General features: G+C 42.8%; 1 pseudogene; it reads left to right on the forward strand.

The window, feature by feature from the left end:
* Positions 1-13,531, forward strand: part of LOC106497165 (ovostatin-like) — a 36,418-nt pseudogene that overhangs the window by 18,678 nt on the left and 4,209 nt on the right.

The following is a 13,531-nucleotide window of genomic DNA, read 5'->3' on the forward strand; positions in this document are numbered from 1 at the left end:
AGCTTTTTTAAATATGGAGAGGTATCTTGTAGAAACGGGTGTGAAAACAGAAGCACTGACTCAACTAGAGAGCCTATTCTATATTTGTCTTGAAACTGGTGAAGATCATTTCTCATTCTGCTTTTCTTATTTTCCTCAGTTCCAATGGAGAGGCCAATGCCTTTTTCACCATTCCTGACACCATCACAGAATGGAAAGCCAGGGCTTTCTGCTTGCAGGATGATGCTGGGTTTGGCATGTCCTCAACTGTTTCGCTGACAGCATTCCAACCATTCTTTGTTGATCTCACCTTGCCCTACTCTGTAATTCGAGGGGAAAAGTTTAAGTTAATAGCCAATGTCTTCAACTACCTTGACAAATGCATCCAGGTACATGAAGTCCCTCTTTACTTTCTTTATGGTTTGCCCATTTCCCAGAGTTCTTAGCATAGTTCCTGATTCTTGCATAATGCATCAGAAATGCAGAAATGGGTGTTTTATTTATCCTGTAGCCTGACACATTCCTCTCTCCCCTTCTGTCTCAGGACCTGTCCCTGTGTCATAACATTATGAAATGATCACTGTGGCTGATGATCACTGTGGCTGGTCCACAGAAGATGAGAGTCTGCTACTATTTCCTAGATAATTCAGTTCTTGCTTGTGCTCCTGAAGGACGGACTTAAGCAGAGGGTACTGGTAACGTGCTGTGCAAAACAAAATACACACTGATGCAGTACATAGCAGTAAATCATACTTGACTGCTGACATGAGCACAGATACCCTGGAATTGCTTGCGTCAAAAACAGCCACTGACAGTGGGCACTGGGCAGAAAATAGACAGGTTTGCCACTTCCTCAGAAAAATGACCTATCCTTCTTTTCTGATACCATCCCACAGAATCAGATGACAAATAGCTTCTCCAGTGAGAAACAGTCTCCTTTGGTCCTGCAGCAACTTTAGGGGCAGTCTACCTCTTTGTATTCTTTCTCTTTCTGGGCTGTTAGCCCCCACAGACTTGGTAAGCTTGTCTTTTTGTCACCCTGATATATCCCTTCCTTTTCTACCTTTGTCACTCCCAGTCTTCAATGAAACATCAATAATCCACAGGCAGGCATTACTGAGCAGCTCCAATAATTGGTCCTCAAATTTACCATTGGACCTCTGCTAAATTTCCTTTATATGCACTGAAGGGGAAGTGAACTGGTGTTTTACTCTTCCGATTTTTGCCAGTCTATCTCCTGTCTGTTTTAGGAAGGACTGTTCAGCTTGTCTCATTATATATGAAATACTGGCAGGATTTCTTGTGACTATGATCTTTCTGTTCATGATGCCTACTGTTGTTCATATGTGGAACTTGCCACTCCTCCGCAGAGGAGTGGCATTCTGATCACCAGCTTCTAGACTTTGACAGTTTTACACCTAACCAACCATATTCAGTAATAATAAAAATCACTAATAATTTTGGGCTGGATTCTCAATGGTCTAACATGTCATTGCTTCTCCCTGATTTTACAGCTATGTTAATTTACACTGCCTGCAAGTCAACATTGTCTTTTAAAAAAGCACTTACAATGGTTTGCATGTGTACGTCCCCCAAAGTCAAAGTAAAAAAAAATAAATCACTTTTAATTTGCAAAGATTCTTCTCAAAATGAGTCAAAGATGGGCCTTTTCTTTATAAAGTTGTTTCTAAAACCCCAAAGGAAGTATATTAGTATGACTGATTTCTTCCAAACTCATTGATAAAGAAACAAAGTTATACTAAGATGAAAATTGATATGCAAAAGAATAGTGCTGCAAGGCTGAAAAAAAGCAAGCTGCTATCTCTCCTTAATAAATTTTATGATATTACATTTTGTTCCAATTAAAAAATTCCGTTAGATTTCCAGCATGCAGTGATTGCAGGGGTGAAGTGAGCAGTGCCTGCCAAGCTGCTCCTGTTGATACCCTCTGAATTGTCTCTCAATTAATAATTATGTATGCAGAAAAGGGGCAGCAGAGCTGTGAGTATTTCAATACTGCCCTAGGCCAGAAAGAATTGGGCACAGGGCTGAGAAGAGGTGGAAACTGGTAATGAGTACTGTCAGTTGTTTGGGCAGGATCCTGATTCCATTCCTTGTACCAGGGCTCCAGGCAATCACTCCTTGCTGCTAATGTACAGATCTGGAGCCTTAATGAAATTGGATCCTCTTGAGCTGCCTTGGGAGGGAATATATTTCTCAGCAGTTCATCAGCCTAGAAAGAGGTGCTAAAAAACAGGGGTAACTCTAGACATTGAAGATAAATTTCCTTTCTTGGGCAGAGGGAGTGGGGCAAGGGGATTCCAGGTGAGGTGAAGTTCACAATTACTGCTGAGGTCAGACGGAAAATGAATTTCCTTTCTTGAGCTGGGTGGTGGGTTTCCAGGTGAGGTGAAGTTTGCAATTACTGCTGTGGCCAAACTGAATGCCAGAGCTGCTGGAAACAGCGCATTCCCAGAAGAGGAAACAATTCACAGTGACACCCTGATTAAAACCCTACTAGTTGAGGTATGGTAGAAAATCTGTATGTACTTTCTGCTTTCAGGAAACTGCAATTTCTATAGCTGTGGGTTAGATGCAGTTAGCTGTTGTGAGGAGGCAAGATTGATGACACTCGTGGAGTTACGTACGATTGGCTTTTTCACATGTAACTCAGAGTGAAATTTACAGTAGTCAGTGGCATCTACAATCTTCTTGTCCTTATGTCCTTCCTGGGACCAAGAGCATCCATTCCTTACCTATATGCGCCTTTAACCTGTGACTCTAGTAATATTTTGGAGGGGGGGGGAATATGAAGAGGAAGGGTGGATGTGAAAAAGGAGTAAGATTTATCTTGAGCATAATAAAGCAGAAGCTACAGAAGATTAGTTGGATAGAGACACCCCTCCCCCCCCCCAGCTTTTTTCCCTGCAGTCCCTCTTGGAGACTGGAACTAACAATATAGTCCATTTTATAACTGCTTTCTAAGAAGGAAGGTGCTCTGGACAGGCTGTTATGTAAGAAAGAGAGAAGCCACGTATCAAGAGATACTCCACTGAAAATAGGGCAGAACTGTATATAAGGGATGCACTGTCTAGATGGCCACATATATGTAGTGTTTTACACTGTTAAATTGTTCCTGGTTTCATGGTGATGTTCTACACCTTTCTTCCTCTCCCGGACCACTTCCCTGCAATCAAACAGCCTGAGGGTATAAAAAAAGAATTGACTTGGAGCTCCCTCATCTGTACAAAAGGTAAGGCAAGCTCATTCACTCATTCCAGTGAGTGAGTCAAACTACTTCACTATGTCTTGTAGGTTTTGTCCTACAAAACCAGAGACCCTTTCTGGGGAGGAAGGATGATCTCAGGGTTAAGGTACTGGACTACAGTTCAGGATTTTCAGAGATAACTTTGACTCATTGGGCAGGTCTCTGCAGTTTCCTCACCCAGACTGCAGATTGTAGCAGTCACTGTAATAAGACTTGCAAACTGCACATTTCTGAGAAAAAGATGTTTTTAATCATTTTTATTGTTACATTTTATCATCAGGTAAAACAGTTTCTGAACCAGTGACTCTCAAGCTGCCAGCAAATGTGGTGCAGGGATCAGCCAGAGCTTATTCTTCAGTCATCGGTAAGTTTAGTACTTAGACTGAAAATGAAATGAAATGATTTTTCCTTTGTGCTGCACCCAGTACCATCATGCAAAAATGTGCAAAACTAATGCAAAGCTGAGGAGATACTTCATCCTGTTGTTATAGAAAATATTTCCTACTTTGTAAACAGCAAAGAAAGGCAAGAGTTGCTCAATAGTCTGCCATATTACATCAAAACATGACAGAACAATGTAGTCAAAATGTTTCAATTTACATCACATTTCAGTTTATACTGCATTACCATATACTGTTCAGTATATTAAAACAGTTAATTCAGCTGAAAATAAGATAAAGCAGACTTTGAAAAAATATATATTTCTTGGAAACAAAACTTTCGAATTTTACTGACTGCAAAATTTCAAGTTTATGCTTTTGCTTAATGAAAAACATTTGTAAACTTTTAAGTTCCTATAGAATAAGACTTTTAGGTTCCAATCAGCTCTACTAATCTTAAAGTCATTATTAAGACTGGAAGTTTTCTTCAGTGCAAAGCTTATGAGGTTCTGAACGCAAATTAAAAAAAAAAAAAAAAAGTTTTGTGTGCCTGGGTCTGTGTGAAGTGTGGTGACATCATGAAATGCAGCCTCTGTAGCCTATCAGCAACATGTTCCCAAACCCTGTTCTCACATGTACACACTAAATGTGATGCATGCTGAAAAGCCAGGGAATGTCCCTTTTAAGGGTTAATAGCTATTTCTGAGAACCCATTCCTGTTGATATTCATGTTCCATTCCTTTTCATATTCTCAGATTTTGTCATGTAGCTACTATTTCCAAATCAAAATGGGGTGTTTTCAGCATTGCTTCTTGGCTGTGACTTTGCATACTATGCTGTGATTTCTCTATCAGTCATTGCCCATGAGTTCATAGTCTAATAATTTAAAACAATGTATAATGCCATGTATTAAAAGACGTTTTTGAACTGCACTCCTTGTACAGGGTACATAACACCTTATATCTTTCATTCTCCAGGGGACATTTTGGGCACAGCCTTGAGGAACATGGAGAATCTGCTCCATATGCCTTATGGCTGTGGAGAACAGAACATGGCCTTGTTCACACCCAACATCTATGCCCTGGATTATCTGAATAAAACCAGGCAGCTGACTGAAGAGATTAGAGCCAAGGGTACTGGATATTTGTCCAGAGGTGAGAGCCTTTCAGATTCTCCCATCTAATTTTGTGATTGTGCATGATGAACTCTAGATTGTGAATACTGATCTCCGAAATCTAGCACCACATTTACTGCATCAGAGCTGAGAATAACAGCTCCCCAAAGAAGCATTTGGTACTTCCAAGAGCAAAAGCAGCTAGAATTCATAATAGCTAATATCATTTACAAGACTTCCATTAACTTAATCTGGAGACCCACAGTCTTACTGCTTCAGCTGAACAAACAACAGAACTAGGCATTTACTGTGATTAGAAAATATCTTCTTTCTTGTGTTTTCAGGGTACCAAAAACAGCTATCATACAAACACCGAGATGGATCCTACAGCTCATTTGGGACAAGAGATAGGGAAGGGAGCATATGGTGAGTGGTACTTCCTAAGGAACCTGAGCTAGGGAAACAGACTTTGAAACATGACCAAAGCATTAAGTATTGCTATTTTTAATAGGCTAAATGGTCACAGCTGAATTAATTTGGATCTCTTAGCACAAGAGATTAACAAACTGGAGAGAGTGCAACAGAAATACAATAAAATGATCAGGGAGCTGGAGCACATACAGTTCAAAGAGAGGCTGAAGAAACTGGATTTGTTCAGCCTGTAGAAAAGAAGACTAATAGAGAACCTAGTCGCAGTCTACCACTACCTAGATGGGGGTTGCAGAAAAGGGAGTCAGACTCTTCTCAGTGGTGCACAGAGAAAGGACAAGAGGCAACACACAGAAGCTGCAATAGGGAAAACTCCAATTGGACAGAAAGGAAAAAAAAAAAAAATCTTCCCCAGGAGAGTGGTGGAGCACTGGAACAGGTGCCCATTGAGGGTGTGGAATCTCCATCCCTGGAGATTTTCAAAACCTCACTGGACAAGGCCCAGGGCAAGCTGATTGAGCATTGAACTTGGCCCTAATTTGAGCAGGTGGCTGGACTGGAGACCTCCGGAAGTCCTTCCTGCCTTTCATGACTCTAAGAACATCAGACCACAGTTCAATGTTTGGTGAGGCCAAAAGATACAGTCAGAGAAGTTCATAGAGATCAAATCAGTTTAGGGAGAAATCCTGTAGCATAGCAGACAGGGAATGGGAAGAGAGCATCATGAATGAGAATACTGACCATCAGAATAACTTATGCCATACAACAAGCCATTCCACCAGTTGTATTGCCTGTATCATGGCCATACATCACTTACCAACTCTGGTAGCTGTTTTGTCGAGCTTCTCAAGAAAGAATTGCTGTCTTTTCTCTTTGTCAGCTAAGCCATAAGCATAGGCAAGAAGGGCCTGGGTATAAGTGTTGTGGACCCCTTTGTTAAATGCAGTCTCCAAACAGTTCATGCCATTCTGAACCACAGAATGCTAGTAACGCAAAACATAGGGTTGTCAGGTTTGTGTCTCAGCTTCTCCTTAAAAACTTCCATCACTGCTTAATCTGACATCACTGACACTTCATGCTAAAAATATACATGATACATGGCATGTTTAAGGGCCTGCACTTTATGTCTCCTGTAAAAAATGACCATGCAGCAATGCTGGCTTCTTTATGTATTTATTTAGAGGCAGCACGGCCAGACTAACAGAGTACTGGTTCTTTTCCTGACTTGTGGGATAACCTTATGCAGGTCAATCCTCTGCTGTAAAATGGGGATCATTTTTACAGAGTTATGTAAAGTGTATTGAGACCTCATGTTGAAATGGGCCTTCTCAGATGGATATTACCCATTTGCTCACTGTAGCTATCAAGATAGCTCTTCAGCCCTTTTAGCTATATAGACTACTTGTAAACTCCAGTTCAGCTCAGACATCACTAGCAGACTACTAACCACAGTCTCTCTATGTAAACTCACTTACAGATGTGCCCCCAGGTTTTGGAGCTTCATATGAAGATAATGGGAACTAAACCCATGCTGTCGAAGCAATATTTGATCCTGCCCAATGTTTTTATCTTGCCTACTTACTTCTTACATCTTGTACTTACAATATTCCCCATGCTGCAGTATCTGAGGGTCTTGCAAAACTGTGTGTGCTTAGAACGCACTTGTCAGGTTGGGAACAATTTGTACCTCCTCCATTTTACAGAGAAACAAAGAATCAAGTCATGGTCTCAAGGATATACAGAAAGTATATTGCAGGGAACAGAACTCAGCTCTAATTCCCCAACTCCTAGCAAGTATTCCAAGCAGCAGCTCATCATTCTCTTCCATTATTATGAATGGCATAGGGAAATGGATACACAACTTGGATCTATATGCATAGAGAAAGTTTGTAGGTCTGGAGATTAGGAAAGCTTGGACTTTGGCCTGGACAAATTCAGAAAGAATTACAGACTGGACTCTAGATGGAGTGGGCAAAGTCAATCTAGATTTTACACCAACATAAAATACTGTTGTTTAACAAAACTGGATTCCTCAGGGGACCTAAGATTTTTCACTTTCATATGAATTCATAGGAACTGGATATATAACTAATCTGTAACACATATCAAATGCTCATGTCAGCTGCAGGGTTCTGGAAACAGATTTCTTCAGCTGACCATACAAAGGCTTGGTATCCTAGAATCAGTATTTATGCCACTGTTAAAGAATATAGATGTGATGACTATCACCTGTGCACTGTTTGACATGTGCCTGACCAGACTAACAAAGCGGAACAGAATCAAATACTTACCGCAAGAGGGTGTCCAGCCTCCAGCAAGGATGCCACAACACAGGCTGTGAGTGAGTATTCACCTTCTTTTCCACCCTAAAGAAAATACAAGCGAAAAATAAGTTAGTACAGCTGTCCTAGAATGAAACAAAATATGAATGCATTCATTTCATAATCAGATCCAGCCAGACTAGGGATCAGAGGCAGTCTCTGTCTCTTGTGCACAAAAACAAGAAAGATCAAGCCAAAATTATTTCATGCATTTACATGTGTGCGATAGAGCACATTATAGCCTGTGGCTGAACATGCAGATGCACTGACGGAAAATGAAACCTGAGACTTCTGACTCAGGAAGTCCTACATGTTTCTATGTCATCATCAGTAGGAGACATAAGAATCATGCCATGCTTGTATGGGAGAGACACAAGAAAACAGTGTTAGGTTATACGATAAAAAGTTCATCTGTTCACACACAAAGGAGCACAGAAGAACAATAGCGGGTGGAGGAACTTGAATAATCCCTGACCAGCTACTCGCAAGCCCACCACAGGAGAGCAATCAACCCATAAAAGGCTCATCTCTACAAACCCAAAGGAGCTTAGAGGCACAATGGTAGACAGGGGAATCCCAAATAACCCAGTCAGAGAAACTGACGCCTGCCCCAGTTCCTTCCTGGGCTGTCCAGGAGAACCACTGGCCCCATGGTCCAGGTATGAAATGAAATGGATCACTCAATGGCAATGGCTTTCTGGGTCACCTCACAGACTGAGAGGGGTTACTGCCTAGTGGGTATGGGGTCCGTTATGGGATTCAGGGAAAGAGCATTTTGGAATCATGCAAGACATTATGGGATGTTTGAAGGAAGAACCAAAGGCAAGGAAAGGGAGGGATCAAAGTGGTTTGGGGAGGAACAAACATGGGAAAGTAGAAGAATAAGCAGATAAAAAGGACTGGTAATGTGTAAATAGGGCTGATCAGTATGCTTGTCTCCCCGATCAATACAATCTGTCTTATCTTCTTATTAAATTCCTTTTCTAACTGTTTTTTGGGGGTGAAGGGCTCTCTATTCTGTGTGAATGTGTGTATATGGAGATCTAAGTGCCAGCAACTGGAGGCATACCATGGGTCATAGGGGCTCATGCGTCTGTGTTGCCACAACTGGAGAGACCAGAGTGAGTGAAATTAAGTACCAGCAACTGGATTTGGACCGTGGGTCACAGAGACCTGTGTCTATGGTGCCAGCAACTGGAGCAAGTGAAGGTCTGAGTTCCAGCAACTTCCATGGGGTCATGGGTCATAAGACCCATGTGTCTGTGATACCAGCAACTAGAGCAAGTGAGGATCTGCATCTCAGCCTGTGATTGCTAGCAAATATCAAACCAGACTAGCTGGAGAGTAAGTTAAATAGCTTGGGAGGCAGGTATGTGTGTGTGTCTCTAGAGGTGAGACCAGTAGGACCAGGGGGTTCTTGCCAGTTGTTAGAGAGACCGTGGGGTCTGGGGGTCAACTGAAATACCCATTTGTGTGCATGTATATGCATGTTTGTGTGTCTCTGGGAATGAAGCATCTGGGGATAGCTCAGATACAGGTCCAGCTACTAAATGTACCTATGTATCTAATCCAAGTTACTGGAGGCGTCCACAGTGAGAGAGTGTGTTAGTGGGTGTGTGTGTTGGTGGGTGTGCAAGGGGGTCCATACCAGCACCTCAAGTGCAGCTGTGGGCCTTGGGGACTCACATGCCCAGGTGACAGTAACTGGGGAGACTGGGGAACCACAGATCAGCTACTAGATAGACCACATGTCCAAAGCCAACTACTGGGGAATCCAGTGTGTGTGTGTGTGTGTGTGTGTGTGTGTGTGAAGGGGTCTGTACCAGCAACTGGAGTGGGGCTGTGTGTCTCAGGGCTTGTATGCCCAGGTTCCAGCAACTGGGGAGACTGAGGATCCAAGGGCAGTTGCTAGGAAGGTTGAGTGTTGAAGCCCAGCTACTGGAGGATCTACATTGTACATATGTATGTATATGTATGTATATTTCCCACTAATGGATCTTCATCCTGATGAGCCAGAGAGAGGAACAGGATGAGGCAATTGGTGCTGTTTGTGTTTGTCTGAAGGCTGAGTGCTTCTGTCTGTGTTGACCTGTATGGCTGGTGTGTGTACGTCTAGATGTGAATTGTGTACATGCCTATTGTGAATATATGTTAGTTTCACTACTGGTTGGACTTGGGGGCATGGAGTTGCACCACCTAGTCTCCGTCAGGCTACTGGATTTGGCAAGCCCCTTACATGTCAGCATAAGGGTGTGGTGATAAGCTTGTGACTGGCAGAAATGACCTAACTCTACCTCAGTGACAGGACTGGAAGTTTGAGAACATACTGAGCTCAGTTACCTTCAAAGCACTGTTGAAATGGGACCCAGAATTTTCAAAGCAGCCATCAGACTTCTGCTTGCTTGCCAGCCAGATCAAGGTTTGAGACTGGACAGTGTTGTCAATGTAGATGTAGTGTTTGGCTTGTGCGAATGATTTGTATACAAAGGCAGTGAGCCTGAAGGTCAACCATAAACAAAGAGAACACAAGGTGTGAACAAGATCATGAAGGCTTGCCAGCAACTGGACATGCATATGGAATGACACAGAATGAACTCTATAATGTTTGAGGCAAAAGAAACAAGTGTTTCCTTAGTTTTAAATAACTGGGTAGTTAAAATCCTGACATTAAAAACTGAGCTGCGATTTTTCCATTACTGTGCTGAAGCCATTCCTCCAGGGTATGACTAAAGTATAGATACAGCTGGGTGATTGATGATAGAAATTTATAACCTTAATTAATAGAATCATGAAATAATTTAGGTGGGAAGGAACTTCCAGAAATCTCCAGTCCAGCCACCTGCTCAAATTAGGGCCAAGTTCAATGCTCAATCAGCTTGCCCTGGGCCTTGTCCAGTGAGGTTTTGAAAATCTCCAGGGATGGAGATTCCACACCCTCAATGGGCACCTGTTCCAGTGCTCCACCACTCTCCTGGGGAAGATTTTTTTTTTTTTTCCTTTCTGTCCAATTGGAGTTTTCCCTATTGCAGCTTCTGTGTGTTGCCTCTTGTCCTTTCTCTGTGCACCACTGAGAAGAGTCTGACTCCCTTTTCTGCAACCCCCATCTAGGTAGTGGTAGACTGCGACTAGGTTCTCTATTAGTCTTCTTTTCTACAGGCTGAACAAATCCAGTTTCTTCAGCCTCTCTTTGAACTGTATGTGCTCCAGCTCCCTGATCATTTTAGCATCCCTCTGCTGCACTTTCAACCCTCTTTTGACTTATACAGCTCCCTTTTATTAACACCTTTTGCATCCCTTCCTCTTTTCTTTTCCTTTCTTGAACTAAAAACCTATCAAGTGCAGCACACCGAAAGCTGTAAAACCTTCTGTGTAAGGGAAGAGAGAGAATAGTATCTCCCAAATGATATTGTAGTGAATTAGCCAACAAATCATTTTTTCATGCTCCTTACACCCTACCTTTCTGTTTTCAGGTGGTTCAGTTCACTGGGAGAGAGAAAATAAGCCACCAGCAGAACATTTCCCTGCCTTCTATTACCGTGCCCCTTCTGCTGAGATTGAAATGACCAGCTATGTGCTACTGGCTCTGCTCAACAAAACCAAACTCACTCCAGAAGAGTTATCACACACTTCTCGCATTGTGCACTGGCTTGTCAAACAACAGAACCCCCATGGTGGTTTTTCCTCCAGCCAGGTGACAACTGGGGATGGTATAAAAACAAACAAACAAACAAAAAAACCCTTCTGGGAACAGTTCGCAGTTGCAGCTTGCAGGCTGGATCTCAATATTATCATATTTCTTCCCGATTTTATATATTTTTTTGAATAATGCTTGATAAATGGTGCTTGCAAAAGTCTCCTTGTTGGGGAACATCATGCTCTTCGTAGGCAGCTTCTTATATTTTTTAATTTTAGGAAATGAGAACTTACCTGAGTTTACACATCAGATAAGCAGTGGACAGCAGTCACAAAGGTGTTCTGAGATAGTTCAGGTCCATTGCCCTAGAACTTGCAGCTAGTCTCCTCAGCTCTCTTCAAAGTCCTTCTCCATTTAGGGGCACTGACAAAGTGCTGGGGAAATAGGAGCTGTGCCAATCTCATGCACCATCTTACAGCTGGGTAACTCTCTAATTAGGGATCATGTTGTTTTTTTCAGGACACTGTTGTTGCTCTGCAAGCTTTGGCTCAGTATGGGTACCTCACCTTCTCTAAGAAAAGTCTTAACACAATCAAAGTCAGCTTCATGCAGCTCCCAAGTAAGGTTTTCCAGGTGAATGACAAGAGCCGCTTCTTACTGCAGCAGACTTCTTTGCCCACTATCCCAGGGAATTACAGTGTGGAAGTGAATGGCACTGGCTGTGTCTATCTGCAGGTAAAGACGCTGAAGCTCAGCACCACCTAGCTGAGGAATCAGGAGACTTCCTCTCCATGGCTAATGCCAAAGCCACAACAATCTGTAGGTCTGTGACCATCTCATACTTCCCATCTCTTTTAGACAACCCTGAGATACAACGTCCATCTACCCCAAAAGGTTGCAGGATTTTCTCTCTCTGTACAGCCAGCCAATGTATCCTGCACGAGCAACTTCCCACCGAAATTTGACCTTGTCCTCTCCACCAGGTAACTTCTTATTGACCACCTCCTTGCATGCTCAGCTGGGTAAAGCATCCAGGGAAGGATTTAAGTACAGGCAGTTAACTGCTACTGTGCAGCTGCAGGAAGACAAACAAGATCATATCTTGAAGAACTCTCATCTTTAATTGTTAAATTTCACACACTTGCTATAGGCAAGTGGGACAGCAGAACCATCCAGTATAGAGATTATCTGAGTTGTCTGTGAGTGGAAGCTGAAAATGTCATTCACTGGTCTCCTCTCTGACTGCAGTCCAGATAAGCAGAGCTTTTCTCTTTTCAGTTACACAGGAAATGGCAATGTCTCCAACATGGCCATTATTGACATGAAGATGCTCTCAGGTTTTGTTCCCATCAGATCTTCCCTGAAAAAGGTAAAGGATGGGAGCAAAGTAATTGGTCCACCTTGAAAACATAGGAAGTTGATAAAAATAGTGTCTAATTAGCAAATTGTAGCCTTATGGGAATTCTGCAAAATCCCTTGGGCAGAGTCTTCTGCTACATACTCTGTATTTCAGACTGGTAGCTGTTCATCTGTTGAAGACAGATCTGTTAGGAGTTGTCAAATCCAGTAGCCCAGCAGAGGTGAGGCTGCCATGACTTCATGTCCCCAGGTCCAGCCAGCAGCGAGGCTGAGTACATATTCCCAATAGGCACACATGTACACAACACATATATATACATAGGTACACAGCCAGCCACACAGATCAACAGAGACAGAAGAAACAGCATTCACACAGATACAAATAGCACAAATGGCCTTATCCTGTTCCCCTTTCTGGCTGATCAGAATGAAAGCCCATTAGTGGAAAATATATACATAGATATTAATACATACAATATGGATCCCCTCAGTAGCTGGTCTTAGATACTCTGTTTATCCAGTAGCTAGCCCCTGGCCCTTGGATCATTGTTCTCCACAGCTGCTGGCACCTGAACACACAGGCCCTCGAGGCCCATAGCCCCACTCCATTTGTTAGTACTCAGACCTTCTCACATGCATACATGTACACTACGCATCCCTCCAGTAACTGGTCTTAGACACTGAAGTTTCCCCAGTAGCTCCCAGTTGCTTCATATGAAGACACACACACACACACACACACACATGTGCATGCATGCAAATGAGCCTCTCTGCTAGTTGATCCAGACCTATGGCTTTCCCAATAGCCACCCCCAGACCTTACCATCTCTCCAGTGGCTGGCTTGGACATCCTGATCTCTCCAGTAGCCAACTCTCAGACCATCTGGTCTCTCCAGTATGCAGCCCAGACTCATGCTCATTTCAACACCTGGCTGCCAAGCCACTTATCTCACTTGTCGAATAGTTCAGCTTGGTATTTGCTAGTGAACTGACATATGCATCCACACACTATTCATGCACTCTGGTCTCTATGGTCCCCTCCCCAGT

Source organism: Apteryx mantelli, chromosome 1, assembly GCF_036417845.1.
Source record: "Apteryx mantelli isolate bAptMan1 chromosome 1, bAptMan1.hap1, whole genome shotgun sequence".
In the NCBI taxonomy this organism is placed as follows: Eukaryota; Metazoa; Chordata; class Aves; order Apterygiformes; family Apterygidae; genus Apteryx; species Apteryx mantelli.